The following is a 27,062-nucleotide window of genomic DNA, read 5'->3' on the forward strand; positions in this document are numbered from 1 at the left end:
TCTATTGGCCATAAACAGCCGGAGGACCAAAGCACTTGACATCCAGAAAATCGTTGATGCTTTCGCCACCAATCACAACAACAGACAGATTGTACTTCTCTGAAAACATTAATGGTGAGTGCAGTTGATTTTTTAAAAATTTGGGCCAAGGTTAATTCCAATTATTATTATTATTTTCTACCCCATAGTCCTTATGTTTCCTGCAAATCCTAAAATACTACATTGACTGCTATTAAGCCTACTGGTTTTCCTTAGACTTCCAAGCGTGATTCTGTTGATTTTTGTTTTAAATTCAATAGCCGAATTAGTTGAGGTATTGCATGGTCAGAGTACGATTTGTCCAACTCCTGGTAAAGCCTTGCTTCTGTTATTTGCCTGTTTTCACTTTCATAACAGTGTATCTTTTGGCATTGCTGTCTATGTAATGCGAATATCAGTGGGTTCATTTTGTGTTTTTCAGTTGAAAAACACGCATTTGACGCTGATTGCGGGATTGGTGCGTGATTCACGTTGTCCGCTGTTGCTCGGATGCTCTGTTTGTTTTTTTTGTTTGTGCTCCGTGTAGCCCAGGTTGTCTCCGATGCCGTTGACACTGTAACAGTTCACTTCTATATTAGATCTATCAATTGCTGTTGCTTGTGAATATACAGAGGCATTTATAGTAGGCACATAATGCTTGAAACTGACTTTTTAACGCCACGCGTCTGGCCTTGCGAATACATATTACCATACAGTGCATCCCTCAGCACCATCACTGAATAAATCAGACTCTCCGTAGCACCAGCAAGCAAAAAGCTCTGGCGCCGCCACTGTGGGGCGGCGGAGGGGGTGAGCGTTTTTTGCAGGGTGGGATGTCTGTGCACAGGCATTTTGAGCCGAAAGATCCGTTCGTGTGCTGTCCTGTGTTCAGTCTCCCATCATAAGTGAAAAGCTGACCCCCCTGCGACATCCTGGCTAATCTCCCCTGCAGCCTTTCTAGAGCAATCCCGGTCTGCGGGGTCGTCTGTTCATTCACCCTGTGGGCCTCAGGCAGCTCCCTGCATTTCCTCAAGGAAAACACTGACACCGTGCGGTCAGGTTCGGCAACGACCAGTCGCTGCAAAGCCAATCGTGGCGCACATTTCCTTTTTTAGAAAACATGCAGATTAAGGTCTGGGATTTGTCACCAGTAAACTACAGCAGTTAATCAAATAATCTAGATTTGTGGCATTTATGCTAACAGTATTTTAGGAGGAGCACGTGGAATAGTAGGAAATAGATCTTTAGAACATTTGTTTGCCTGAATATTGAGGGGTGTGGGTTAAGCATGCACGTGGATGGCAGAGAAGAAAAAGCATACTTACCTGGCAGGGGAGAGACCGTGATCATTAAGGCGGTTCTCCCAGGACGAGGCTATCCCATTGCACTTCGGGTGTGCTGACGCCTGCGATGTCCCCAAATGCGGGATACTCGACTGCAAAATTTGTGGTAGTGGGGGACTGCGTTCGCGCTCTCCCCTGATTTCTAATCTAAAGACAGAGATTCCCCTGTTAAGAGTTTTCTGCAAGTTGTGTACAGTCTTCCCGTACTCAGTGCGTGTATTGACGACCGATGGTTCACTTCGTACGTCTCGCTGCTTCCAGACCCACTCCCTTGTAAGGTTACAAAAATACTGGGGGCCCTGCTGATGGGTCTCGGCGGCGACTTACCTTCTCCCATCCGTTTTCTCCAAACAAAATACACTTGAGAAAATTATTTACGACAAACCATTCAATAACTCTGAATTCATGACTATTTCATTCTGTACAGTTTTCAAATTTTACTCACTCACGTGGCACTCTGCTACTTCATCTTCTATAACACAACCGTAGTTGAGGGGTATATTCCGCGCCACCCAACCACTCCCACTCGCAGTGGAGAAGAACCCGAAAGAAACATTCATCGGATATTTTTTCCAACTTTCAGACCCAAGGCGATATTTCCTCCCTTAATATCCACATCCAGGAATCATAATCTCAAGATTACAACTCCTTCGGGACAGAGTTGAAAACTCCAGATCAAGGGTCTGTCTAATCCGAAACGTCGACTGTCCGTTTCCCTCTGCAGATGATGACTTCAGCCGGCACTTAACGTATGTTGGTGCCGATCATAGCATCTTTTGTCCCTTGGAGTATTTTTTCCACCCCGTATTCAATCCTCCATGTTCGATTGTAGAGGGCAGAGGAAGTTCACTATTTAAGGAAGATAGTTTTAAATGCCACAGGCGCCAATCAACACGGCGTTAATGCAGGAATGTCTCACTGTGGTAAAATAGTTTAACTTGGTCCTCGGGCCAAGAGATAAAGTCCATGAGCAGGATACTTGTTGCCAGTGGATTTGATGAGTTTCTGCTTACAGTCTGCTGTTGGTCCACTGTTCATTTCCCAACATAGATACTGCCTGACTTTCAAGGAGGAGGTACAGGAGCCAGAAGACACACACCCAACTTTTCAGGAACAACTTCTTCATCCCTGCCATCAGAATTCTGACCTCAAGCCTACTAACTCACAATATTTTGCCGCCATTCTGCAATAATTATTTCATTTATTTTATATGTATTTCTTATCGTATTTTATACAAAGTTTTAAAAATTATAATGTATTGCAATGTTCTGCTGCCACAAAACAAAAAATTCACAACATATATCGGTGGTATAAATAAAGTGTATCTAGAGTTGGTGGTATCACTCCAGTGCCTTGAAGACCTGCTGCAGGTTGTCCTTGGCTGATAAAGTTCCTTTACATCCTGACGTGATACAATGTTGGTGATGCACAGAAACGCCAACAATTGTGTGGAATGCAGCTGGGAAATGGCCCTTCCACCCAACTTGTCCAAGCCCCACACAGCATCCTCCCGGCTAGTCCCAGTTGCCCGCAACCTGTCAATCACCTCCCCTCCATGTACCTGTCCAAACCCACACCTCAAAACTCAGCCTGCTGCCAATACCAATCGTCATTCCCAGCATATGGGATTCTCTCCCAAGGCATCGAATTAAGCTGTTTTTGGGGACATTGCAGGAGCTACTGGCGAAGGGCAACATCACTAGATCTGTCAACTTTGGGGACTGGTCACCTTCTTGAAGAACCAAAAGCCTTCTGGGAAAGTAATGCCAAACTGCACCTGTGAGAGTGTGGAAGTGTTGACAAAAGAGATCCAGAAAGAAGGTGTGCTGGAAATTAGATATCCCTGGGAAAGGGAGGAAGAGGAGGGAACATTTATTGAGATACAGTGATACAACAAAATGGCAAGTTTTCTTTCTCTGATGATGAAATATAATTACACCCAATTTTTAAAAAATTTAAAGATTTATTAAAAACATGTTACAAGATAACTAAAACTGTACAAAGTTTACATTCCAAAACAGATGACATTAAAAAAAAATAAAGCAACCCAATACAGAAAACCAGATCAAAGGAATTGAATAGACCCAGTTACCAGTGTTTACAATTAGTACATCACAGCCAGATTCAGGACATTGACATGACCCCGTGGTGTTACAGTGAAGACTATTCCCAAGTGCCAACATCAGCATCAGACCCACTGAAGTGTCGAGAGAGCTCAAACCGTGCAAGCCCCAGACAGTCACATTTACAGTCTTTTAATCCACCTCCTCAATAGCTGGTCCGGCAGAACTGGCAGTCCCAGCCTGTGCCCTGCACGATTCCCCTGTGGCTGCTCCTTGGTACAGTTTAGCAATGATGGGATTGCTGAGTTCTTCCAGCTCTTTCTGCTTGTGCTCAAACTCCTCCTTCTCTGCCATCTGATTCTTCTCCAGCCAGGATATTGTCTGGTTCCACAGGACAATGACTTTTCTCTTGTCCTCAGCACTGATCTTTCCGGCCATCTTCTCATCCTCCACAGAGCCCTTCATGTTGAAGCCAGGAAGTTCTTGGCTGCAATCTTCTGCCGCTGCATTTCATCCTCATTCTTGTACTTCTCTGCATCTTGCACCATCCTGTCAATTTCCACCTTACTCAGCCTGCCCTTGTCGTTGGTGATGGTGATCTTGTTTGTTTTCCCGGTGCTCTTGTCAACAGCAGAGACACTGAGAATGCCATTGGCGTCAATATCGAAGGTCACCTCAATCTGGGGTACGCCACGAAGAGCGGGAGGGATGCCACTCAACTCAAACTTGCCCAGAAGGTTGTTGTCCTTGGTCATGGCTCTCTCGCCTTCAAACACCTGAATAAGGACACCAGGCTGGTTATCAGAGTAGGTGCTGAAGATCTGGGTCTGCTTGGTGAGGATGGTGGTGTTACGCTTGATAAGGGTGGTCATGACTCCACCTGCCGTCTCCAGCCCCAATGACAGAGCAGCAACATCTAGGAGTAGCAGATCCTGAACATTCTCCGACTTGTCGCCCATCAGAATGGCCGCCTGGACAGCTGCTCCATAGGCCACGGCCTCATCGGGGTTGATGCTCTTGTTTAGCTCCCTACCGTTGAAGAAATCTTGCAGCAGCTTCTGGATCTTGGGGATTCGGGTGGAGCCGCCGACCAGGACAATTTCATGGATCTGGGATTTGTCCGGCTTGGCATCTCTCAGGGCTTTCTCCACTGGCTCCAGAGTGCCCCTGAACAGGTCAGAGTTCAGCTCCTCAAAGCGAGCCCTTGTGATAGAGGTGTAGAAATCAACACCCTCAAACAGAGAGTCAATCTCAATACTGGCTTGGGTGCTGGAAGACAGCGTTCTCTTTGCTCTGTCACAGGCTGTCCGCAGCCTCCTCACCGCTCTCTTGTTCTGGCTGATGTCTTTCTTGTATTTCAGCTTGAACTCCTCACTGAAATGATTGACCATGCGGTTGTCAAAGTCTTCTCCTCCCAGGTGGGTATCACCAGCTGTTGATTTCACTTCAAAGATACCGTCATCGATGGAGAGAATGGACACATCGAAGGTGCCACCACCCAGGTCAAAGATGAGAACATTACGCTCCCCTTTGCCTTTCTTGTCCAGACCATAGGCAATGGCAGCTGCTGTTGGCTCATTGATGACACGCAGGACATTGAGACCAGCTATCACACCAGCATCTTTGGTTGCCTGGCGTTGGGAGTCATTGAAGTAAGCAGGAACAGTGATGACAGCATTGGTGACTCTGCTGCCAAGGTAAGCCTCAGCAATTTCCTTCATCTTGGTCAGCACCATGGAGGAGATTTCCTCTGGGTAAAAGGTTATCCGTAACGCAGCGATGTTAGTGTTGTCAGATTCTCCCAGACTCTGCACCAGATCTACCTCGCCACCTCCAGAATTTTCGCAAAGTCCCAGCGGCTTGCGGGCTCTCAGCGATACTCCCCGTGTAGTGTCGGTTATGAAACAAACATCAAGTGTGTATGTGGTGTGGGGATAATATTGTTTTTCAGATTTATGTAACGACAATTTACGATGGAAATCATTTATTTTATTTGTTAATGGGATTGAAATTAACCCGATGACTTTTTAGTGACTTTCTATCGAGGTTGACAGCGCTGAACTCCGCCTCACCTCTGACCGGGAGCCTTTCTCTTTCTTTAGCCGTGGATTGGCCAGAATACAGCATGATATTGTAAGATTGAGTGGCGATCTTAGATATTTGGCGACAGTGCGGAAAGTAATTAATTAAGGTAAAACCAGCATGAACATTTAAAAAATGGTGTAAAAGCCGGCTGAGATTAATCAGCCAGAGCATTAATTTTATTTTATAACAATTTCATGGCTGTGGTGTCGGAAAGCTTTACTGTTTAATTTGGCTCAATGCTGAGATGTAGTCCTGGAGGATACAGAAGACTTGTGGAGGTTGTGGATGATGTCTGTATTAGTGATATTGCCCTAATATGTTGACCCGCTGCTGGAGGTTCCCTTGGGCCAGAGGTGTAAGGTGCTAGGATCAGCTCCAGATCAGAATCGGGTTTGTCACAGACGGACACTCAGTGACCACTTTACTAGGTACAGCTGTGTGTCTGCTGGTTAATGCAAACAACTAAACAGCCAATCATGTGGCAGCAGCTCAGTGCATAATTGCATGCAGACATGGTCAAGTTGTTGTCCAGACCAAACATTGGATTGAGGAAGAAATGTGATTTTTACTGTGGAATGCCTGTTGGTGCCAGACAGGGTGGTTTGAGTATCTCAGAAACTAATGATCTCTGGGATGTTCGTTCACAATATTCGCTAAGGTTTACAGAGAATGGTGTGTAAAACAAAAACCATGCAGTGAGCAAAAATGCCTCGTTGTTGAGAGTGGTCGGAGGAGAACGGTCAGACTGGTTCTGGACGACAGGAAGGTGACAGTAACTCAAGTAACCATGTGGTACAACAGTGGTGTGCAGAAGAGCGTCTGAATGAACAGCATGGAGAACATTCAAATGGACCTGCTAGAGCACAGACGCACTCTAAGACAATACTTTATTACAGTAAGCATATATATATGCATATTAAACAGTTAAATTACGATAAGTACTACAGTATAAAAGCACAAATTTTAAAAAAAGCAGTGAGGTAGTGTTCATAGCTTGTTGATCAGGACTGTGGGAATGGTGGTGTTAAATATTGATGGTGACAACAAACAGCATCCTGTCCAGGTGGTCTAAGGCCGTGTGAAGAGCGGTTCATTTGAAGTGGAATGGCTTAATGAAACAATTGAAAAAGCTGCACTGAAAGCCTGAGAGTTTGGAACGTTCAGCTATGAGAAATATTTATGTAGAATGCAGAAAATGGTGTTACCTGTGTGGGTTGTCACAGATGCAAGAGTTGCTGGAGAATTTACAAGTGGAAAGAAGTGGAGTGATATTTGGAAACTTGTCTTTTTGAAACGTCATTTAGCAAGCAAATCACATATGGATGGTGTACAAAAGCTTCGGTAAGAAAATCCTTCATTACTCGCTACAGGCCCTACCTGTGTTTTGTGAGGGGGCAGATGAAGGAGAGCGAAAACGATCAAATCCAGAGGAGAGCAAGTTCTTATTGACAGCATTTTGTTGGCTATTGAAATGAATCCCTGCATACATTCAGTTCAACACACTGATGAACAAATGGAAAAGTGTGTCCAAACCCCGGACAGCTGGAGAAGCAAAAATTACGTGTTTGCATTTCTTGACGTTATCAAAGTTCAAAGTAAGATTTCTTCTCAGAGTACATACGTGTCACCACATACAACCCTGAGATTCTTATTCTGTGGGCATACTTAGCAAATCTATAGAACAGTAACTGTGAACTGTAAACATCCAGAACTGTAAACAGTAAACAAGCTGTGCAAATATAAATAAATAGCAATAAGTAACGAGCATGAAATAACATAAGAAATAGGAGCAGGAGAAGGCCATCCGGCCCATCGAGCCTTCCCCGCCATTCAATAAGATCATGGCTGATCTGTCTGTAAGCTCAGCTCCATCTGCTTGCCTTTCCCCATATCCCTTAATTCCCTTACTATGCAAAAACCTATCGAACTGTTTCCTAAAAATATTTAGTGAAGAAGCCTCAACTGCTTCCCTGGGCTGAGAATTCCACAGATTTACCACTCTCTGGGAAAAACAGTTTTTCCTCATCTCCGTCCTAAATCTTCTCCCCTGAATCTTGAGGCAATGTCCCCCAGTTCTAGTCTCACCTGCCGATGGAAACAAGTTTTCTACTTCTACCTTATCTATCCCTTTCAAACTTTTGTATGTTTCTATAAGATCCCCTCTCATTCTTCTGAACTCCAGAGAGTATAGTCCCAGGTGACTCAATCTGTCCTCACAGGTTAACCCCTTCATCCCTGGAATCAGCCTGGTGACTCTCTTCTGCACTGCCACCAAACCAGTATATCCTTCCTCAAGTATAGAGACCAGAACTTCACACAGTACTGCAGGTGTGGCCTCACCAGTACCCTGTATAATTGCAGCATGACTTCCCTGCTCTTGAATTCAATCCCTCTAGCAATGCAGGCCAATATTCCATTCGCCTTCTTACTAACCTACCGTACTTGCAAGCCAACTTTTTGCGATTCATGAACAAGCACTCCCAAGTCCCTCTGCACAACAGCATGCTGCAATCTTTCACCATTTAAATAATAATCTACTCTTCTATTATTCCTTCCAAAGTGGATGACCTTGCATTTACCAACATTGTATTCCATCTGCCAGACCTTGGCCCACTCACTTAACCTATCTATATCCCTCTGCAGACTCTCCATATCCTCTGTACAATTTGCTTTTCCACTCAGTTTAGTGTCATCAGCATATTTTGCTACACTACACTCAGTCCCCTCTTCCAAATTATCAATGTAAATGGTAAACAGTTGCGGGCCCTGTGACATCCCACTCACCACAGGCTGCTAACCGGGGAAGCACCCATTTATGCCGACTCTCTGCCTTCTATCGGTTAACCAATCCACTATCCATGCCAATACACTTCCTCTGACACCATGCATCCGACTTATTTATAAGTCTCTTCTGCAGCACCTTATCGAACGCCCTCTGGAAATCCAAGTATATGACATTCACCTGTTCCCCTCTATCCACTGCACTCATTGTGAAAATATAACAGAGTCCTTAAATGAGTGTAGATATCCCCTTCTGTTGAAGAACCTGATGGCTGGGGGGTAGTAACTGTTCATGAATCTGGTGGTGTGAATCCTGAGGCACTTTTACCTCCACCTGATGGCAGCAGCAAGAAAAGAGCATGGCCTGGGAGGTTTCTGGGTGTTTTCTCAATCTTCAACTAAAAGATGCACTTTTAAAGGAATTGCAAACACTTCTGGAAATGAAGCTGTTGCTTTCAGACCAGTGAATAAAGTGAGATGCTGTCTAGACACGTTACACTGCAGGCAATCATAAACATGTATGAGGCATTGATTGTATATTTTGAGGACGATATTTCAGAAGAAATATTGTCACAAAAAGTTGATAAGCAGTGAATAAAAATAGCTTTAGAGCTGTTAAATGATGTCTTTGAAGAAGAGGCTGCACTGTTGAAGACTCTGCAAAGGAGTGTCTTAAGGACAATTGATGCACTTCATTTTGCACGAGGCAAAATTAACAAGATAAGAAAGAAGTATCTGGGAGACAAAGAGTCTTGGAGTGAGGAAGTTAAATTTTTCTGAGCTACAGTTGTGACAGTAGCTACAAATTCTCTGTTGACCTTGATAAACTATCTCTGTGTTCATTTAGAAGAGAGGTTTCCTGAGGGCGAGGTACAAGAACGGGAGGCTTTTGATTTTTCTGTGCGTGCAGAATGTGACCTCCATTTTGGCAAAGTCCAGGTGAGTGCCGTGTGTGGAAAATATCCTGATTTCCTTGCTGAAAATGCTGTCACAGTTAAGCAGTACAATGACTTCGTATTATCTGTACAAGAAAAAATTAAATCCAAACCGATTACCAGCTCTTCTGAAATGGTGACATTTGCAACTCAAAATGAAGAGTTTTGTGAGCTTGCAAAGCTGACGGACATTGGCGGAACCTTTCTTACATCTAGCGCTGCTCGTGAAAGAGGTTTTACCGTCACGAATCAGATCAAAAACAAACTGAGGAACCGTTTAAGTGAGAGTCATTTGGATATGCCAATGAGAATTCTCTGCTGGAAGGCGGATTTATTCGTCTGGTCAAAGACTGGGTAGATGCCAAAGACAGCAGGGAGAAAACTGACGAAGCAACTTTGATACGTTCATTATCTTGTTCACGATTATGTCTCTTATGTAATTAAGCTACCAATTCAGTGCTGTATGCAATGATTTCCAAATAAAACACCAATCTGGATATTTTGTCAACCATTTTAGACAACTTTAATAACGTGGAACGATTGATACTGTTGCTTGCAGTCGTATTGTTCATGAGAATGAAGACTCATTTATGTTAATTTTTTTTCTTTTAAACAATGAACAACAAACTGCATACACTTATTATCCTTAGAATAACTTCAGCTTAACTTCCACCTTAAAATTCAGTGTGCACATGTTGTCGTTGTGCAGTACAAATTTTTTGCTCACACTGGTCATTACAAATTAGGGGGAACTTTGAGTTGAGGTGCTGAACGAAATGGTCCCCCAATTCAAATGTTAAATGTTGTGACAGTCCCTGTCTCCACGGTGTCAGAGGATCTGCCCTGGACCTTTCGTAAAACTCTCAGTGCAAAGGAAGCTTCTACTTCCTTCGGATTCTGCAGAGATTTGGCATGTCGTCAGAAACCTTTACAAACATCTATAGATGTGTAGTGGAAAGTTTATTGACTGGCTACATTAGCGCCTGATATGGGAACACCAATGCCTTTGAACAGAAAATCAGAATCAGGTTCATTATCACAGGTATGTATTGTGAAATTTGTTAATTTAGCAGCAGCAGTTCAATGCAATACATAATATGGAAAACAAATACATAAGTTGATCAATTACAGTAAGTCTATATATGTGCACTTAATAGATTAAAACCATTGCAAAACAGAAATATATATATATATATATATATATATATATATGAATGAGGTAGTGTTCATGGGTTCAATGACCAGTCAGAACTCAGATTGTAGTGGGGAAGAAGCTGTTCCTGAAATGCTGAGTGTGTATCTTTATGCCTCTCTACCTCCTTCCCAACAGTAACCATGAGAAGAGGGTATGCCCTGGGTGATGGGGGTCGTTAATAATGGACTTTACCTTTCTGAGGCACCACTCCTTGAAGATGTCTTGATGTCAGACAGTGATATAGCCTGTCAGAATGCTGTCCACGGTCCATCTATAGAAGTTTTTGACTGTTTTAGGTGACAAACCAAATCCCTTCAAACTTCTAGTCCTGAAAATATCATACAAAGGTATCTCACTTTAAGGACTCTTTATCTTGTTATTTCATGCTCTCATTATTTATTGCAAAAGATAAACAGATATATAGATTTGCATTTGCACAGTTTGCTGTCTTGTATGCTCCACTTGATCGTTCATTGATCCTGCTTACAGTTACTATTTTATAGATTTGCTGAGTATCTCGGGGGGTCTATGTGGTGACTTGTATGTACTCTGATAATAAATCTTACTTTGAACTTTCAAATGCACCACCCTCTCAGACAACAAGTTTCCAGATTCCAACCACCCCCTGTGGGATGAAGTTCACTCTCAGGCCCCACTAACCCTCGTTCCTAAACTCTGGTTTGAACTCGACTGTCCACTGGGTAAACAATGACCTTGTCCACGCTACCTGGGCCCCTCTCTCCCATTTATGATCACCATTACCCTCCCAAAGAAAACAGATCTAACCTGACCCGTCACTGGATTTCTCTCAGTTGTCGGGAAATGGAGGCAAAACCCAACATCTTGAAAATTGAAGAGAAACACTTATAGAAGACGTTAAGTGATTTCCTCCGAACAGAAATATCAAATATTTGCATTTTTATGATGAGAGAGTTAGTTTAAAGGAGATTTTCTTTCACACAGAGGCTGGTGGTTTTCCCCGGAACGAGCTGCTTCTCATGGTGGTGGAAGCAGATCCGGTGCAGTTTAAGAGCGTTTTAAATAAGAACATGACCGGGTATGAAGAGATAGGGATCGTGTGGAGGAGAAGGGATTTAATTTAATTTGGCATAACGTTTTGTACGCAGACATCCCACCTCTCCCGGAAGTTCCGGGAGTCTCCCGCATATTGATTGCGGCTCCCTGACGCCCAAAATTATATACAATATCCAGGAAATCGATTTTTTTGAGAGGGAGAGAGAGTGTTGCAAGGACGTGGCTGGGGGCGAACGCAAGTACAGGACACAGATGCTGAGGCAGAGTCGTTAGGCATAGCACCACTGCGAATGGGGAGCCGATATCCGGGAGACGATGCAAAGCTCAGAACTAACAGTTCTCAGGAATAGGAAACAAGGTCTACTCTCACAAGGGTTGACTAACGAACTGGTGGCTTCTTGCTGTGGTCACAGGGTTTTTATCTTGCCGTTTCTGATGGGAAGCAGGTGCGTGTAGTTAGTGGAACCTGGGAATGATTGGAATCTAAATGAGGTGATTGAGGCCCAATTCTTGAGGCAAATGGCAAGATAGGGGTTTGCCAGAAGGGACCATGACAGGCAGAGGGAGAGTGAGCATCCTGATTGGTCTCCTCGTGCTAAGAGTGGTCCCCAACCACCGAGGAAACGATATGATTTGGCGATATGAGTCAGCTGCACCTTCCCTCATTCCCTGTCACGCCCACTGTTGAACTTGAATGCATGCGAGGTCATTACCCACGCGTCATCCATGTCAGCGTGGGAAGAAGATCAACTCCTCGAGCTTGCAAATGATGGTGGGCTGAAAAGTTGCAATGATTTTATATGTTCATACGAGGAAAATATGCGCTGTGTGTTTAGTATCCAACCGTTACTTAAAATATTATGATGCTATTGACTTATAATTGACTTATCACTATATTCATGCGACAAAAATATGCGCTGTGTGTTTAATATTAAATTCATTAGATAAGCCCTTTCAGAAACAAAATTCAGAGTGGATTAGCCACTTATAGGTGACATATAGTTGACTTATCACTTATATTCCGGTCGTGATTAACACACACCTTCCCCAGCACCCCCGTCCGCAAGAATATTGTCAATATTAAACTGGTCCACGGTGCAAAAAAGGTTGGGGACCCCTGCTAAGTAGACCTATCAGTTTTCTCTGTGGGTGGGCTTTACAGTCGACCTCAAAAATAATGACAGTGTTGCTCGCTGCACTGTTTGCAACAGTGACTTTTCTATTGCCCAGGGTGGGTTAAAATGTAAAAGACAAGTTCAGGTGAGTTTAACAGGTGTCATTCGTTCATTAGCATAGCTAACATTCTTTAAACTAACTGGCTGGCTGCTAAGGAGCTACTCTATTGATGTCCTACGTGATGAGGCCAAGCTCCCTATAGACTTACTTAAAATTGTAATAGAATAAACATGATAACATAAGTACATATATCAATGTCACATTTCTGCATACACCCAACTTGTTTAACAGATTAGACAAAATCACTAAACAAAGTATTACATACACCCTTGGAGGTCACCGGAGAGCGGTGGGGGGGGGGGATATGGGGTTGCGGGGGGCGGGGTGCTTTTGCAGGGTGGGATGTCTGTGCACAGGCATTTTGAGCCGAAAGATCAGCTCCTGTGCTGTCCTGTGTTCAGTCTCCTTTCATAACTGAAAAGCTGACCCCCCCCCCAGCAACATCCTGGCTAATCTCCCCTTCACCCTTTCCAGCGCAATCCCGGTCTGCGGGGCCGGGGACGGGGCCGCCTGTTCATTCACCCTGTGGGCCTCAGGCAGCTCCCTGCATTTCCTCAATGAAAACACTGACACCGTGCGGTCGGGTTCGACAACGACCAGTCACTGCAAAACCAATCGTGGCGCACATTTCCTATTTTAGCAAACATGCAGATTAAGGTCTGGGAATTCCCAGCAATAAACTACAGCAGCTAATCAAATAATCTGCTAAGGAGCTATTTTATTGATGTCCTACGTGATGAGGCAAAACTCCCTGTAGACTTGCTTAAAGTTGTAATGGAATAAACATGATAACATAATATTAGTACATATATTAATGTCACATTTCTGCATATACCCAACTTGGTTTACAGATTACACAAAATCACTAAACAAAGTATTACATACACCCTTGGAGGTCGACCGTGGGGGGGAGATATGGGGTTGCGGGGGGCGCAGGGGCGGCGCTAAAGTGATGCTAGCTGGGGCTATAGCCCCAGCAGAAATTGCAATAGCACCACCAAGAAATTAAAACTGCAGCTGCTTTGCTTTCTCTGTATAGTTTTGAATACAGCTTGTTTCTCCAGTTGATCTAGTGAAACAGTGCCCCCAATTACCATAGCAACCACACAGCAATGAAGTTATAAACTGTCAGATCCACTCTACGCTTCTGCTTATTCGTTCGTTGTCAATGTCTTGCCGTTGCTGTCCTCAGATCAGTTAAGCTGATCTAAGATCACTTAAGGTGACGTCAGTGGCTCTCACTCACGCGAGAGATTGATAGTATACATCCAGGTGCAGATCTATGGTCTCACAAGACTAACGGATGCCCCCCACACACGCATTGTGCTTTTACAAGCGAGCATGGGCCTGGCACGTGCATTATTTTGGCTGGCGTGAAAAACAGATCGATTTTTAGTCAGAAAACGTCCTCATCCAGAGGAATCAGTGGTGTCTCAGCCTGAGCCTGTCTTAATTGAAAGTGACATGCAGAAAGAAGTAAGTGGGGATGAGGACGACAGCAGTTCATTGAAGGAGTGTGAGGGCGAAGTAGAGGAAGAAGAAATGGAGCGGGATTCGGAAGAGGACGTGGATGTAGCTGCTCTTAGTGCGAGTGGGAATACTGTTAGCGATGTTAGCCAACACCCTGAGGAAGGACCCTGTCGGCTAGCATTGAAAAAGTACCCTTCGCTGCATGCAACAGTTTGGCAATTAGCAGAGGAGTTTTCTTTGTGGCTGGTTTGACTGTACTCCTGGCTGGAATATTCAATCTCAAAAGATGCTACATTCTGCTTCGCATGCAGGCATTTCCTGTGTGGAGGACATGGGTTCCATTCTGAGTCTATCTTCACTGTCACCGGTTACAGCAACTGGCGGAAAGCTACAACAGCTTTCAAAACCCACCATGTAAGTGCAGCGCATAAGTTTGCTATGGAGGCATGGGCTGAATTCAGATTGAGAAACAAGACGGTTCAAGATTGGGAAATATGCTTGATAAAGGACATGCAAAGACTGTCCAAGAAAATTGTGAGTATATGAGAGCAGTGGTTGTGTCTCTACGCTATACTGCGTGCCAAGGCATTGCCCAGCGAGGACACCGGGAGAATGATGGATCTGGCAATAGGGGAAACTTTGTTGAGTTTCTCAGTGTAATTGAGAAGTTTGATAAGACTGTAGCTAAAAAAAATAGAGGACAATCCTGGAAATGCAAAATCCACCCATCACGATATCCAAAATGAAATTATGTGTATTATGGCAGATACGGTCAGATGTCAATAAGTGCAGAAATCAAGGAGGCTGGATATTTTGCCATCATGGTGGATGAAAGTAAAGACTTGAGCAAAAAGGAGCAAATATCAGTGGTGGTGCGGTATTTGAATAACGAAACAGTGCGTGAAGAATTCTTGCACTTCACCTCAGCAGAAAGGTTGGGTGCAGAGTCGCTTCTTAAAAGCATTGAACAGACACGCGCCCAGTGTGTTATTGATAAGAACACCTACATAGGTCAGTGCTATGACAGTGATGTCCGGGTGCAATAACGGGGTACAAGAGAGGTTCAGGAAAGAGGTCCCGCAGGCATTATATATACACTGCCATGCTCACAGACTTAACCTTGTTTTAGTGGATGTTGTGAGCAATGTACCACAAGCGGGTGAGTTTTTTGAAACTGTGCAGCTGCTTTACAACTTATTTTCAACTCTGTTGCCCATGATCTTTTCATGAAGAGACAGAGAGAACTGGAATCAACTGCACAGCCCGTGGAGTTGAAGAAATTGTCAGACAAACGCTGGGCATGGCAGTATACAGCTTTGTGGGCTATAAGGAAATCACTCCCTGCCATTCTAGCTACACTACAGGATATTACGGGTCAACCAAATTCACGAAGGAAAACGGAGGTCAGAGCTGTAAATGGACTGATTGACGAGCAGTTTGCTTTACTTCTCACTCTATTTGAGGATTTATTCCGAGTCACCAAGTTCATGTCAGCCCAGCTACGATCTCCCAGTTTGGAGCTTTCATCCGCTGTGGACTTGGCTCAGTCTATCATCGATGCACTCTCAGCAAAATGGGGAGAGGAATCATGGAGTGAAATTCAGGCAAGAGCTAGGGACCTGTGCGTCAAGGCCGGTATACAGAGCAGACCACATGAAAGGAGACAGGCCCAGCCACCTCGCCGCCTACATGATTTTTGTTGTTGAGGCCCAAACCGAACGCACACCTGTCACATCCTCTGATGACCTTCGCGAGCACTGTTTCTATCCTGTTATGGACAGACTTCTGACTGAAATGCAAAGACAGTTCTTAATTGTGACTGGTGGTGTTCTGACTGGAGTCTCAGCATTGAGTCCCAAACACAAGTTCTTCCTCGTGAAGAATTGTCTTTGGCCAATTGCCGAATACTATGCAGTGACTGAAGTGAACCTGACTGCAGAGCTACATCAGGTTCAGCGTCTGCTGGAAACAAAACAAAAGCAAAGGCAGACAGTGAATGACACAGTGGAATTTCTAGCTCTAATGAGACCCTACCGCGATGCTTTTATAGATTTATACAAACTGACCTGCATATCACTGACTCTTCCTGTTACATCTGCCTCATGCGAACGGAGTTTCTCTTGCCTCAGACGCGTCAAAAACTACTTAAGGAATAGCAGCGTTGATGCTGGGAACAGCAACTTGGCTCTATTGGCCATAAACAGCCGGAGGACCAAAGCACTTGACATCCAGAAAATCGTTGATGCTTTCGCCACCAATCACAACAACAGACAGATTGTACTTCTCTGAAAACATTAATGGTGAGTGCAGTTGATTTTTTAAAAATTTGGGCCAAGGTTAATTCCGATTATTATTATTATTTTCTACCCCATAGTCCTTATGTTTCCTGCAAATCCTAAAATACTACATTGACTGCTATTAAGCCTACTGGTTTTCCTTAGACTTCCAAGCGTGATTCTGTTGATTTTTGTTTTAAATTCAATAGCCGAATTAGTTGAGGTATTGCATGGTCAGAGTACGATTTGTCCAACTCCTGGTAAAGCCTTGCTTCTGTTGTTTGCCTGTTTTCACTTTCATAACAGTGTATCTTTTGGCATTGCTGTCTATGTAATGCGAATATCAGTGGGTTCATTTTGTGTTTTTCAGTTGAAAAACACGCATTTGACGCTGATTGCGGGATTGGTGCGTGATTCACGTTGTCCGCTGTTGCTCGGATGCTCTGTTTGTTTTTTTTGTTTGTGCTCCGTGTAGCCCAGGTTGTCTCCGATGCCGTTGACACTGTAACAGTTCACTTCTATATTAGATCTATCAATTGCTGTTGCTTGTGAATATACAGAGGCATTTATAGTAGGCACATAATGCTTGAAACTGACTTTTTAACGCCACGCGTCTGGCCTTGCGAATACATATTACCATACAGTGCATCCCTCAGCACCATCACTGAATAAATCAGACTCTCCGTAGCACCAGCAAGCAAAAAGCTCTGGCGCCGCCACTGTGGGGCGGCGGAGGGGGTGAGCGTTTTTTGCAGGGTGGGATGTCTGTGCACAGGCATTTTGAGCCGAAAGATCCGTTCGTGTGCTGTCCTGTGTTCAGTCTCCCATCATAAGTGAAAAGCTGACCCCCCTGCGACATCCTGGCTAATCTCCCCTGCAGCCTTTCTAGAGCAATCCCGGTCTGCGGGGTCGTCTGTTCATTCACCCTGTGGGCCTCAGGCAGCTCCCTGCATTTCCTCAAGGAAAACACTGACACCGTGCGGTCAGGTTCGGCAACGACCAGTCGCTGCAAAGCCAATCGTGGCGCACATTTCCTTTTTTAGAAAACATGCAGATTAAGGTCTGGGATTTGTCACCAGTAAACTACAGCAGTTAATCAAATAATCTAGATTTGTGGCATTTATGCTAACAGTATTTTAGGAGGAGCACGTGGAATAGTAGGAAATAGATCTTTAGAACATTTGTTTGCCTGAATATTGAGGGGTGTGGGTTAAGCATGCACGTGGATGGCAGAGAAGAAAAAGCATACTTACCTGGCAGGGGAGAGACCGTGATCATTAAGGCGGTTCTCCCAGGACGAGGCTATCCCATTGCACTTCGGGTGTGCTGACGCCTGCGATGTCCCCAAATGCGGGATACTCGACTGCAAAATTTGTGGTAGTGGGGGACTGCGTTCGCGCTCTCCCCTGATTTCTAATCTAAAGACAGAGATTCCCCTGTTAAGAGTTTTCTGCAAGTTGTGTACAGTCTTCCAGTACTCAGTGCGTGTATTGACGACCGATGGTTCACTTCGTACGTCTCGCTGCTTCCAGACCCACTCCCTTGTAAGGTTACAAAAATACTGGGGGCCCTGCTGATGGGTCTCGGCGGCGACTTACCTTCTCCCATCCGTTTTCTCCAAACAAAATACACTTGAGAAAATTATTTACGACAAACCATTCAATAACTCTGAATTCATGACTATTTCATTCTGTACAGTTTTCAAATTTTACTCACTCACGTGGCACTCTGCTACTTCATCTTCTATAACACAACTGTAGTTGAGGGGTATATTCCGCGCCACCCAACCACTCCCACTCGCAGCGGAGAAGAACCCGAAAGAAACATTCATCGGATATTTTTTCCAACTTTCAGACCCAAGGCGATATTTCCTCCCTTAATATCCACATCCAGGAATCATAATCTCAAGATTACAACTCCTTCGGGACAGAGTTGAAAACTCCAGATCAAGGGTCTGTCTAATCCGAAACGTCGACTGTCCGTTTCCCTCTGCAGATGATGACTTCAGCCGGCACTTAACGTATGTTGGTGCCGATCATAGCATCTTTTGTCCCTTGGAGTATTTTTTCCACCCCGTATTCAATCCTCCATGTTCGATTGTAGAGGGCAGAGGAAGTTCACTATTTAAGGAAGATAGTTTTAAATGCCACAGGCGCCAATCAACACGGCGTTAATGCAGGAATATCTCACTGTGGTAAAATAGTTTAACTTGGTCCTCGGGCCAAGAGATAAAGTCCATGAGCAGGGTACTTGTTGCCAGTGGATTTGATGAGTTTCTGCTTACAGTCTGCTGTTGGTCCACTGTTCATTTCCCAACATAGATACTGCCTGACTTTCAAGGAGGAGGTACAGGAGCCAGAAGACACACACCCAACTTTTCAGGAACAACTTCTTCATCCCTGCCATCAGAATTCTGACCTCAAGCCTACTAACTCACAATATTTTGCCGCCATTCTGCAATAATTATTTCATTTATTTTATATGTATTTCTTATCGTATTTTATACAAAGTTTTAAAAATTATAATGTATTGCAATGTTCTGCTGCCACAAAACAAAAAATTCACAACATATATCGGTGGTATAAATAAAGTGTATCTAGAGTTGGTGGTATCACTCCAGTGCCTTGAAGACCTGCTGCAGGTTGTCCTTGGCTGATAAAGTTCCTTTACATCCTGACGTGATACAATGTTGGTGATGCACAGAAACGCCAACAATTGTGTGGAATGCAGCTGGGAAATGGCCCTTCCACCCAACTTGTCCAAGCCCCACACAGCATCCTCCCGGCTAGTCCCAGTTGCCCGCAACCTGTCAATCACCTCCCCTCCATGTACCTGTCCAAACCCACACCTCAAAACTCAGCCTGCTGCCAATACCAATCGTCATTCCCAGCATATGGGATTCTCTCCCAAGGCATCGAATTAAGCTGTTTTTGGGGACATTGCAGGAGCTACTGGCGAAGGGCAACATCACTAGATCTGTCAACTTTGGGGACTGGTCACCTTCTTGAAGAACCAAAAGCCTTCTGGGAAAGTAATGCCAAACTGCACCTGTGAGAGTGTGGAAGTGTTGACAAAAGAGATCCAGAAAGAAGGTGTGCTGGAAATTAGATATCCCTGGGAAAGGGAGGAAGAGGAGGGAACATTTATTGAGATACAGTGATACAACAAAATGGCAAGTTTTCTTTCTCTGATGATGAAATATAATTACACCCAATTTTTAAAAAATTTAAAGATTTATTAAAAACATGTTACAAGATAACTAAAACTGTACAAAGTTTACATTCCAAAACAGATGACATTAAAAAAAAATAAAGCAACCCAATACAGAAAACCAGATCAAAGGAATTGAATAGACCCAGTTACCAGTGTTTACAATTAGTACATCACAGCCAGATTCAGGACATTGACATGACCCCGTGGTGTTACAGTGAAGACTATTCCCAAGTGCCAACATCAGCATCAGACCCACTGAAGTGTCGAGAGAGCTCAAACCGTGCAAGCCCCAGACAGTCACATTTACAGTCTTTTAATCCACCTCCTCAATAGCTGGTCCGGCAGAACTGGCAGTCCCAGCCTGTGCCCTGCACGATTCCCCTGTGGCTGCTCCTTGGTACAGTTTAGCAATGATGGGATTGCTGAGTTCTTCCAGCTCTTTCTGCTTGTGCTCAAACTCCTCCTTCTCTGCCATCTGATTCTTCTCCAGCCAGGATATTGTCTGGTTCCACAGGACAATGACTTTTCTCTTGTCCTCAGCACTGATCTTTCCGGCCATCTTCTCATCCTCCACAGAGCCCTTCATGTTGAAGCCAGGAAGTTCTTGGCTGCAATCTTCTGCCGCTGCATTTCATCCTCATTCTTGTACTTCTCTGCATCTTGCACCATCCTGTCAATTTCCACCTTACTCAGCCTGCCCTTGTCGTTGGTGATGGTGATCTTGTTTGTTTTCCCGGTGCTCTTGTCAACAGCAGAGACACTGAGAATGCCATTGGCGTCAATATCGAAGGTCACCTCAATCTGGGGTACGCCACGAAGAGCGGGAGGGATGCCACTCAACTCAAACTTGCCCAGAAGGTTGTTGTCCTTGGTCATGGCTCTCTCGCCTTCAAACACCTGAATAAAGACACCAGGCTGGTTATCAGAGTAGGTGCTGAAGATCTGGGTCTGCTTGGTGAGGATGGTGGTGTTACGCTTGATAAGGGTGGTCATGACTCCACCTGCCGTCTCCAGCCCCAATGACAGAGCAGCAACATCTAGGAGTAGCAGATCCTGAACATTCTCCGACTTGTCGCCCATCAGAATGGCCGCCTGGACAGCTGCTCCATAGGCCACGGCCTCATCGGGGTTGATGCTCTTGTTTAGCTCCCTACCGTTGAAGAAATCTTGCAGCAGCTTCTGGATCTTGGGGATTCGGGTGGAGCCGCCGACCAGGACAATTTCATGGATCTGGGATTTGTCCGGCTTGGCATCTCTCAGGGCTTTCTCCACTGGCTCCAGAGTGCCCCTGAACAGGTCAGAGTTCAGCTCCTCAAAGCGAGCCCTTGTGATAGAGGTGTAGAAATCAACACCCTCAAACAGAGAGTCAATCTCAATACTGGCTTGGGTGCTGGAAGACAGCGTTCTCTTTGCTCTGTCACAGGCTGTCCGCAGCCTCCTCACCGCTCTCTTGTTCTGGCTGATGTCTTTCTTGTATTTCAGCTTGAACTCCTCACTGAAATGATTGACCATGCGGTTGTCAAAGTCTTCTCCTCCCAGGTGGGTATCACCAGCTGTTGATTTCACTTCAAAGATACCGTCATCGATGGAGAGAATGGACACATCGAAGGTGCCACCACCCAGGTCAAAGATGAGAACATTACGCTCCCCTTTGCCTTTCTTGTCCAGACCATAGGCAATGGCAGCTGCTGTTGGCTCATTGATGACACGCAGGACATTGAGACCAGCTATCACACCAGCATCTTTGGTTGCCTGGCGTTGGGAGTCATTGAAGTAAGCAGGAACAGTGATGACAGCATTGGTGACTCTGCAGCCAAGGTAAGCCTCAGCAATTTCCTTCATCTTGGTCAGCACCATGGAGGAGATTTCCTCTGGGTAAAAGGTTATCCGTAACGCAGCGATGTTAGTGTTGTCAGATTCTCCCAGACTCTGCACCAGATCTACCTCGCCACCTCCAGAATTTTCGCAAAGTCCCAGCGGCTTGCGGGCTCTCAGCGATACTCCCCGTGTAGTGTCGGTTATGAAACAAACATCAAGTGTGTATGTGGTGTGGGGATAATATTGTTTTTCAGATTTATGTAACGACAATTTACGATGGAAATCATTTATTTTATTTGTTAATGGGATTGAAATTAACCCGATGACTTTTTAGTGACTTTCTATCGAGGTTGACAGCGCTGAACTCCGCCTCACCTCTGACCGGGAGCCTTTCTCTTTCTTTAGCCGTGGATTGGCCAGAATACAGCATGATATTGTAAGATTGAGTGGCGATCTTAGATATTTGGCGACAGTGCGGAAAGTAATTAATTAAGGTAAAACCAGCATGAACATTTAAAAAATGGTGTAAAAGCCGGCTGAGATTAATCAGCCAGAGCATTAATTTTATTTTATAACAATTTCATGGCTGTGGTGTCGGAAAGCTTTACTGTTTAATTTGGCTCAATGCTGAGATGTAGTCCTGGAGGATACAGAAGACTTGTGGAGGTTGTGGATGATGTCTGTATTAGTGATATTGCCCTAATATGTTGACCCGCTGCTGGAGGTTCCCTTGGGCCAGAGGTGTAAGGTGCTAGGATCAGCTCCAGATCAGAATCGGGTTTGTCACAGACGGACACTCAGTGACCACTTTACTAGGTACAGCTGTGTGTCTGCTGGTTAATGCAAACAACTAAACAGCCAATCATGTGGCAGCAGCTCAGTGCATAATTGCATGCAGACATGGTCAAGTTGTTGTCCAGACCAAACATTGGATTGAGGAAGAAATGTGATTTTTACTGTGGAATGCCTGTTGGTGCCAGACAGGGTGGTTTGAGTATCTCAGAAACTAATGATCTCTGGGATGTTCGTTCACAATATTCGCTAAGGTTTACAGAGAATGGTGTGTAAAACAAAAACCATGCAGTGAGCAAAAATGCCTCGTTGTTGAGAGTGGTCGGAGGAGAACGGTCAGACTGGTTCTGGACGACAGGAAGGTGACAGTAACTCAAGTAACCATGTGGTACAACAGTGGTGTGCAGAAGAGCGTCTGAATGAACAGCATGGAGAACATTCAAATGGACCTGCTAGAGCACAGACGCACTCTAAGACAATACTTTATTACAGTAAGCATATATATATGCATATTAAACAGTTAAATTACGATAAGTACTACAGTATAAAAGCACAAATTTTAAAAAAAGCAGTGAGGTAGTGTTCATAGCTTGTTGATCAGGACTGTGGGAATGGTGGTGTTAAATATTGATGGTGACAACAAACAGCATCCTGTCCAGGTGGTCTAAGGCCGTGTGAAGAGCGGGTTCATTTGAAGTGGAATGGCTTAATGAAACAATTGAAAAAGCTGCACTGAAAGCCTGAGAGTTTGGAACGTTCAGCTATGAGAAATATTTATGTAGAATGCAGAAAATGGTGTTACCTGTGTGGGTTGTCACAGATGCAAGAGTTGCTGGAGAATTTACAAGTGGAAAGAAGTGGAGTGATATTTGGAAACTTGTCTTTTTGAAACGTCATTTAGCAAGCAAATCACATATGGATGGTGTACAAAAGCTTCGGTAAGAAAATCCTTCATTACTCGCTACAGGCCCTACCTGTGTTTTGTGAGGGGGCAGATGAAGGAGAGCGAAAACGATCAAATCCAGAGGAGAGCAAGTTCTTATTGACAGCATTTTGTTGGCTATTGAAATGAATCCCTGCATACATTCAGTTCAACACACTGATGAACAAATGGAAAAGTGTGTCCAAACCCCGGACAGCTGGAGAAGCAAAAATTACGTGTTTGCATTTCTTGACGTTATCAAAGTTCAAAGTAAGATTTCTTCTCAGAGTACATACGTGTCACCACATACAACCCTGAGATTCTTATTCTGTGGGCATACTTAGCAAATCTATAGAACAGTAACTGTGAACTGTAAACATCCAGAACTGTAAACAGTAAACAAGCTGTGCAAATATAAATAAATAGCAATAAGTAACGAGCATGAAATAACATAAGAAATAGGAGCAGGAGAAGGCCATCCGGCCCATCGAGCCTTCCCCGCCATTCAATAAGATCATGGCTGATCTGTCTGTAAGCTCAGCTCCATCTGCTTGCCTTTCCCCATATCCCTTAATTCCCTTACTATGCAAAAACCTATCGAACTGTTTCCTAAAAATATTTAGTGAAGAAGCCTCAACTGCTTCCCTGGGCTGAGAATTCCACAGATTTACCACTCTCTGGGAAAAACAGTTTTTCCTCATCTCCGTCCTAAATCTTCTCCCCTGAATCTTGAGGCAATGTCCCCCAGTTCTAGTCTCACCTGCCGATGGAAACAAGTTTTCTACTTCTACCTTATCTATCCCTTTCAAACTTTTGTATGTTTCTATAAGATCCCCTCTCATTCTTCTGAACTCCAGAGAGTATAGTCCCAGGTGACTCAATCTGTCCTCACAGGTTAACCCCTTCATCCCTGGAATCAGCCTGGTGACTCTCTTCTGCACTGCCACCAAACCAGTATATCCTTCCTCAAGTATAGAGACCAGAACTTCACACAGTACTGCAGGTGTGGCCTCACCAGTACCCTGTATAATTGCAGCATGACTTCCCTGCTCTTGAATTCAATCCCTCTAGCAATGCAGGCCAATATTCCATTCGCCTTCTTACTAACCTACCGTACTTGCAAGCCAACTTTTTGCGATTCATGAACAAGCACTCCCAAGTCCCTCTGCACAACAGCATGCTGCAATCTTTCACCATTTAAATAATAATCTACTCTTCTATTATTCCTTCCAAAGTGGATGACCTTGCATTTACCAACATTGTATTCCATCTGCCAGACCTTGGCCCACTCACTTAACCTATCTATATCCCTCTGCAGACTCTCCATATCCTCTGTACAATTTGCTTTTCCACTCAGTTTAGTGTCATCAGCATATTTTGCTACACTACACTCAGTCCCCTCTTCCAAATTATCAATGTAAATGGTAAACAGTTGCGGGCCCTGTGACATCCCACTCACCACAGGCTGCTAACCGGGGAAGCACCCATTTATGCCGACTCTCTGCCTTCTATCGGTTAACCAATCCACTATCCATGCCAATACACTTCCTCTGACACCATGCATCCGACTTATTTATAAGTCTCTTCTGCAGCACCTTATCGAACGCCCTCTGGAAATCCAAGTATATGACATTCACCTGTTCCCCTCTATCCACTGCACTCATTGTGAAAATATAACAGAGTCCTTAAATGAGTGTAGATATCCCCTTCTGTTGAAGAACCTGATGGCTGGGGGGTAGTAACTGTTCATGAATCTGGTGGTGTGAATCCTGAGGCACTTTTACCTCCACCTGATGGCAGCAGCAAGAAAAGAGCATGGCCTGGGAGGTTTCTGGGTGTTTTCTCAATCTTCAACTAAAAGATGCACTTTTAAAGGAATTGCAAACACTTCTGGAAATGAAGCTGTTGCTTTCAGACCAGTGAATAAAGTGAGATGCTGTCTAGACACGTTACACTGCAGGCAATCATAAACATGTATGAGGCATTGATTGTATATTTTGAGGACGATATTTCAGAAGAAATATTGTCACAAAAAGTTGATAAGCAGTGAATAAAAATAGCTTTAGAGCTGTTAAATGATGTCTTTGAAGAAGAGGCTGCACTGTTGAAGACTCTGCAAAGGAGTGTCTTAAGGACAATTGATGCACTTCATTTTGCACGAGGCAAAATTAACAAGATAAGAAAGAAGTATCTGGGAGACAAAGAGTCTTGGAGTGAGGAAGTTAAATTTTTCTGAGCTACAGTTGTGACAGTAGCTACAAATTCTCTGTTGACCTTGATAAACTATCTCTGTGTTCATTTAGAAGAGAGGTTTCCTGAGGGCGAGGTACAAGAACGGGAGGCTTTTGATTTTTCTGTGCGTGCAGAATGTGACCTCCATTTTGGCAAAGTCCAGGTGAGTGCCGTGTGTGGAAAATATCCTGATTTCCTTGCTGAAAATGCTGTCACAGTTAAGCAGTACAATGACTTCGTATTATCTGTACAAGAAAAAATTAAATCCAAACCGATTACCAGCTCTTCTGAAATGGTGACATTTGCAACTCAAAATGAAGAGTTTTGTGAGCTTGCAAAGCTGACGGACATTGGCGGAACCTTTCTTACATCTAGCGCTGCTCGTGAAAGAGGTTTTACCGTCACGAATCAGATCAAAAACAAACTGAGGAACCGTTTAAGTGAGAGTCATTTGGATATGCCAATGAGAATTCTCTGCTGGAAGGCGGATTTATTCGTCTGGTCAAAGACTGGGTAGATGCCAAAGACAGCAGGGAGAAAACTGACGAAGCAACTTTGATACGTTCATTATCTTGTTCACGATTATGTCTCTTATGTAATTAAGCTACCAATTCAGTGCTGTATGCAATGATTTCCAAATAAAACACCAATCTGGATATTTTGTCAACCATTTTAGACAACTTTAATAACGTGGAACGATTGATACTGTTGCTTGCAGTCGTATTGTTCATGAGAATGAAGACTCATTTATGTTAATTTTTTTTCTTTTAAACAATGAACAACAAACTGCATACACTTATTATCCTTAGAATAACTTCAGCTTAACTTCCACCTTAAAATTCAGTGTGCACATGTTGTCGTTGTGCAGTACAAATTTTTTGCTCACACTGGTCATTACAAATTAGGGGGAACTTTGAGTTGAGGTGCTGAACGAAATGGTCCCCCAATTCAAATGTTAAATGTTGTGACAGTCCCTGTCTCCACGGTGTCAGAGGATCTGCCCTGGACCTTTCGTAAAACTCTCAGTGCAAAGGAAGCTTCTACTTCCTTCGGATTCTGCAGAGATTTGGCATGTCGTCAGAAACCTTTACAAACATCTATAGATGTGTAGTGGAAAGTTTATTGACTGGCTACATTAGCGCCTGATATGGGAACACCAATGCCTTTGAACAGAAAATCAGAATCAGGTTCATTATCACAGGTATGTATTGTGAAATTTGTTAATTTAGCAGCAGCAGTTCAATGCAATACATAATATGGAAAACAAATACATAAGTTGATCAATTACAGTAAGTCTATATATGTGCACTTAATAGATTAAAACCATTGCAAAACAGAAATATATATATATATATATATATATATATATGAATGAGGTAGTGTTCATGGGTTCAATGACCAGTCAGAACTCAGATTGTAGTGGGGAAGAAGCTGTTCCTGAAATGCTGAGTGTGTATCTTTATGCCTCTCTACCTCCTTCCCAACAGTAACCATGAGAAGAGGGTATGCCCTGGGTGATGGGGGTCGTTAATAATGGACTTTACCTTTCTGAGGCACCACTCCTTGAAGATGTCTTGATGTCAGACAGTGATATAGCCTGTCAGAATGCTGTCCACGGTCCATCTATAGAAGTTTTTGACTGTTTTAG

At 44.0% G+C, this 27,062-nt stretch overlaps 2 non-coding genes and 2 pseudogenes across 2 annotated transcripts; 2 read left to right on the forward strand and 2 right to left on the reverse strand.

Moving 5' to 3' along the window:
* The first annotated feature begins 1,335 nt into the window (after window positions 1-1,335).
* On the forward strand, window positions 1,336-1,499 carry LOC140198545 (U1 spliceosomal RNA). The gene has a single exon (XR_011886198.1). It is a non-coding gene; the product is annotated as a U1 spliceosomal RNA (small nuclear RNA).
* Window positions 1,500-3,431: 1,932 nt separating this feature from the next.
* Window positions 3,432-4,830, reverse strand: LOC140197435 (heat shock 70 kDa protein 1-like; annotated as a pseudogene).
* A 12,852-nt stretch (window positions 4,831-17,682) lies between these two features.
* Window positions 17,683-17,846, forward strand: LOC140198500 (U1 spliceosomal RNA). The gene has a single exon (XR_011886168.1). It is a non-coding gene; the product is annotated as a U1 spliceosomal RNA (small nuclear RNA).
* A 1,933-nt stretch (window positions 17,847-19,779) lies between these two features.
* On the reverse strand, window positions 19,780-21,515 carry LOC140197436 (heat shock 70 kDa protein 1B-like; annotated as a pseudogene).
* Window positions 21,516-27,062: the final 5,547 nt, after the last annotated feature.

This window comes from Mobula birostris, chromosome 5 (genome assembly GCF_030028105.1).
Source record: "Mobula birostris isolate sMobBir1 chromosome 5, sMobBir1.hap1, whole genome shotgun sequence".
NCBI lineage: Eukaryota > Metazoa > Chordata > Chondrichthyes > Myliobatiformes > Myliobatidae > Mobula > Mobula birostris.